The following is a 5,000-nucleotide window of genomic DNA, read 5'->3' on the forward strand; positions in this document are numbered from 1 at the left end:
TGTGTGTGTGTGCGCGTGTGTGTGTGTGTGCGTCAGTGTGTGTGTGTGTGTGCGTCAGTGTGTGTGTGTGTGTGTGTGTGTGTGTGTGTGTGTGTGTGTGTGTGTGTTTTGTATGTGTGTGTGCATTTTGTTTTAATCTAAGCCTTATTTACTTCACAGCTTTTATAATCTGATTCATCTCTTAAGTGTGCTTTTTCATTCATACGAACACACTGGATGTTTTCCATTGTCAGATAGCGGTTGATATGGGGCTTTTTTAAGGCATGTTTATAGTCAACTGGATGATGTAAGGCGCTTTGAGAAGCATTGGTGCTGGATATCGCGCCATAGAAAAACTATGTATCATTATTATTATTATTATTACCCACTTCTGAACTTATCACCTTGTACTCTCTACTACGCTCATCTTTTTGCTCCCATATGTACATGTCCGGTGTTCAATCCCGCGAGCATTTTACCACACAAAGACGCATGCTCCTCTTCATCCTGTAACTAAGCGGTTTAGCATAATACACACCCCTCCCTACCCACCCACCCACCCACCCACCCAACTCCGGCCGAGTCCCTGAAAACAACTAAACCATTATCGATAACGTCAAGGACCGAGCGAAACATCGGTTGCGCGCACTTAAAGCGTCACAAAACAAGAACAAAAGCAAATCGATCGAAGACCCACACCACCAACACCAACCCCCACAAGCCCTACCCCCCCCACCCCCCAAAAAAAGAAAAATCGAACGACGGGCAGGTAAAGAGGAACCATGTTTGTTTAACGCATGCGCGCGACGGCCGGTTGTTAAAAAAGTTCCACTGGCACGTTGGATCGACGATAATTTTGTCAGACGACGCTTTTGCATTCGGTGAGGAAAGAGAGGGTAAGTCTTCGGTTTGCTTTATTGTGTTTGTGAACAGGAAGGAGAGAGAGCGGGGGAGGGGGGGTGGGGTGGAGGGGGGGGGATGTGATGGGAGAAGAAAGAGAGTGAATAAAGGAAACAGAATTGTAGTGATGGTGGTGGTGTGGGTCAGTGTTATTTTTGTGTTTGTTTTGCTTTGTTTTGTTTTGTTTTGTTGTTCTTTTTAGATCTGTCTTTCCATTTGGTTTTATTCTTTATTTGGTGTTGTTATTCATGTATGTATGTATGTATACATGATTACATATATATATATATATATATATATATATATATGTGTGTGTGTGTGTGTGTGTGTGTGTGTGTGTGTGTGTGTGTGTGTGTGTGTATAGATAGATAAATAGATATATAGATATAGCATATCTGTGTGCTTGACCTGGGTGTGTTTGTGTGTGTGTGTGTGTGTGTGTGTGTGTGTGTGTGTGTGTGTGGATAGATAGATAGATGGATAAATAGATAGACAGACAAAAACAAACAAACAAACAAACAAACAAAAACCTAATGTTGCTGCATTAGTTGCCGTAGTTGCCGCAGTAGTTGTAGTAGTGTTGTTGTTGTTGTTGTAATTGTAGTTGTAGAACTAGCAGTTATAATAGTTGTGGTTGTGCAGTAACAATCAAGCTGTGAAGCTTTTAAACATTTGTTTTTTGTGTGTGTTTTTTTTTGTTGTTGTTTTGTTTTGTTTCGTCTGTGTCGTTTTTTTGTTTGTTGTTGTTTTTTTTGGCGGGCGGGGGGGGGGGGGGTGTTATCTCAGCGAGGTGAGAACACTTCACTAACATCCTGACCTGTCAGCTCTGTCTTATCTCAGCGAGGTGAGAACACTTCACTAACATCCTGACCTGTCAGCTCTGTCTTATCTCAGCGAGGTGAGAACACTTCACTAACATCCTGACCTGTCAGCTCTGTCTTATCTTATCTCAGCGAGGTGAGAACACTTCACTAACATCCTGACCTGTCAGCTCTGTCTTATCTTATCTCAGCCAGGTGAGAACACTTCACTAACATCCTGACCTGTCAGCTCTGTCTTATCTCAGCGAGGTGAAAACACTTCAGGTAAAAGCATACTCGTGGCACCTGCCAATGTGTTCACATCTGCCTTCCAGTCTTTCCCGTCCTAGCCAGCCAAGCCACAAGGCCACCTCCCTGAAACTAAAACTTTATCTACTCACTCACACAGCTATCCCTCAACAGCGAAACTTTATCAACTCACTCACACAGCTATCCCTCAACAGCGAAACTTTATCAACTCACTCACACAGCTGTCCCTCAACAGCGAAACTTTCTCAACTCACTCACACAGCTATCCCTCAATAGCAGAACTTTATCAACTCACTCACACAGCTATCCCTCAACAGCAAAACTTTATCAACTCACTCACACAGCTATCCCTCAAGAGCAAAACTTTATCAACTCACTCACACAGCTATCCCTCAACAGCGAAACTTTATCAACTCACTCACACAGCTATCCCTCAACAGCGAAACTTTCTCAACTCACTCACACAGCTATCCCTCAACAGAAAAACCATGCCAGCACTGTCAACCCTGCTAACGGACAATTCGCCTCAGGACTACTACCATCGTCATCATCATCATCATCATCAACATCATCATCAGCAGCAGCAGCAGCAGCAGCCGCCGCACCAGTATCGTCGTAGCAGTTGTCGTCGCTGCTGTCGTCACTGGTGGCGAGGGTGGTGGAAGCGAGAACGGACGCTGTGGCAGCTGCTGCTGCTGGTGGTGGTGGTACTGTGCTCAGCGGGGTACTTCGTTTCTTCTCGTCTCCCTTGGGGTAAGTGTGTGGGGTATGTGTGTGAGGGTGGTGGTGTGTCTGGTGTGTAGGGGTGGTGTGTGTGCGGTGGTGAGGATGGGGGTTGGAGGTGGGTGGTGTGGGAGTGGGGTGGTGTGTGTTGGATGGTGTGTATGGGGTGGGTGGGTGGGTGTGGGGGGTATGGGTTGGGTGGTGTGGGTGGGTGGGTGGGTGTGTTGTGTGTGGGGGTGGTTTGTATGGGGTGTGTGTGTGGGTGGTGTGTATGAGGTGGGGTGTGTGTGGGGGTGGTGTGTATGGAGTGGGGTGTGTAGGGGTGGTGTGTATGGGTGTGTTGTGTGTGGGGTGGTGTGTATGGGGTGGGTGTGTGGTGTGTATGGGGTGGGGTGTGTGTGTGGTGGTGTGTATGGGGTGGTGTGTGTGGGGGGGGGTGTATGGGGTGGGGTGTGTATGAGGTGGTGTGTATGGGGTGGGGTGTGTATGGGGTGGGGTGTATGGGGTGGGGTGTGTATGGGGTGGTGTGTATGGGGTGGGGGGGGGTGTGGGGGGGGGTGTATGGGGGTGGGGTGTGTGGGGGTGGGGTGTGTATGGGGTGGTGTGTATGGGGGTGGGGGGTGAGGGGTGGTGTGTATGGGGGTGGTGTGTGTGGGGTGGGGTGTGTGGGGTGGTGTGTGTGGGGTGGGGTGTGTGGGGTGGGGTGTATGGGGGTGGGGTGTGTGGGGTGGTGTGTATGGGGTGGGGTGTGTGTGTGGTGGTGTGTATGGGGTGGGATGTGTGGGGTGGGGTGTATGGGGGTGGGATGTGTGTTGTGGTGTGTATGGGGGTGGGGTGTGTGGGGTGGGGTGTATGGGGTGGTGTGTGTGTGGGGGGGGGGTGTGGGTGTATGGGGTGGTGTGTATGGGGGTGGGGTGTGTGTGTGTATGGGGTGGGGTGTGTGTGTGGTGGTGTGTATGGGGTGGTGTGTATGGGGTGGGGTGTGTGGGGTGTTGTGTATGGGGGGGGGGGGTGGGGTGGGGTGTATGGGGTGGGGTGTGTGGGGGGTGGGGTGTATGGGGTGGGGTGTGTATGGGGTGGTGTGTATGGGGTGGGGTGTGTGGGGGGTGGTGTTTATTGGGGTGGGGTGTGTGGGGTGGTGTGTATGGGGTGGGGTGTGTGTGGGGTGGTGTGTATGGGGTGGTGTGTGTGTGGGGTGGTGTTTATGGGGTGGGGTGTGTGTGGGGTGGTGTGTATGGGGGTGGGGTGTGTGGGGTGGTGTACCTGGGATGCACTGGAGTGATTTCCCAGTGGTAACGCACCCGCCAAAGGAAGCGAGAGAATCTGAGCGTGCGGGATCGATTCCCACAGTCTGCAATATTTTCCGGGTTGGTTGGTTGGTTGGTAGGTTGGTTGAATTGTTAGTTGTTGAATTGTTAGTTGGTTGAATTGTTGGTTGGTTGGTTGAATGGTTGGTTGGTAGGTTGGTAGGTTGGTTGGTTGGTTGGTTGAATGGTTGGTTGGTTGGTAGGTTGGTTGGTTGGTTGGTAGGTTGGTTCGTTTCTCTGTGCGAGTGGTAACTCATTGCATTGCATTCTATTCTCGTCTATTCTGTTCTATTCTATTCACAGCAGATTTCTCTGTGTAGAATTCGCGCAACTCTCCAAAGGAGTGCAGTGCCACCCCTGTTGTTGTTGTTGTTGTTGCTGCTGTTGCTGTTGCTGTTGCTGTTTTCTGTGTGCATGTGTATGTCTTTTATTGTCAAAGTGGAGTCCTCTGCAAGCATTGTACCAGAAACGCCCCTTTTATTGCTGCAGGTTCTGTCTGCGTGTGCTAAGTGCATATTGCACTCGGGACCTCAGTTAATCATCTCATCTGAAAGACTAGCACATAGACCAACAATTAAGGTCTAGTGGAAGCGGGGAGGAGAGGTAGGTGGGTGAGGGGGAGGGGCGGGGGGGTAGGTAGTAAAAATCCCGATCCATATCTGGGATTCGAACCCACTGACTCTTGCTTTCTAGACGGGCGCATTACCACTTGGCCCACTTCTTCATCCCTTCAGTTAGTCAGTCAGTCGGTCAGTCCATCCTTCCTTCCTTCCTTCCTTCCTTCCTTCCTTCCTTTCTTCCTTCCTTCCTTCCTTCCTTCCTTCCTTCCTTCCTTTCTTCCTTCCTTCCTTCCTTCCTTCCTTCCTTCCTTCCTTCCTTCCTTTCTTCCTTCCTTCCTTCCTTTCTTCCTTCCTTCCTTCCTTCCTTCATTCCTTCCTTCTTTCTTTCCTTCCTTTCTTCCTTCCTACTTCCTTCTTTCCATCCTTCCTTCATTCCATCCATCCATCCTTCCTTCTTTCCA

The 5,000-nt window shown here is 49.7% G+C and overlaps 1 protein-coding gene across 1 annotated transcript in view; it reads left to right on the top strand.

Moving 5' to 3' along the window:
- Positions 1 to 2,540: 2,540 nt before the first annotated feature.
- Positions 2,541 to 5,000, top strand: part of LOC143290733 (carbohydrate sulfotransferase 9-like) — a 16,487-nt gene continuing 14,027 nt past the window's right edge. Inside the window, exon 1 of the mRNA XM_076600248.1 lies at positions 2,541 to 2,702. The gene's annotated coding sequence lies outside the window, so the exon portion shown is untranslated. The remainder of the gene's footprint in view (positions 2,703 to 5,000) is intronic.

Source organism: Babylonia areolata, chromosome 16 (genome assembly GCF_041734735.1).
Source record: "Babylonia areolata isolate BAREFJ2019XMU chromosome 16, ASM4173473v1, whole genome shotgun sequence".
NCBI lineage: Eukaryota > Metazoa > Mollusca > Gastropoda > Neogastropoda > Buccinidae > Babylonia > Babylonia areolata.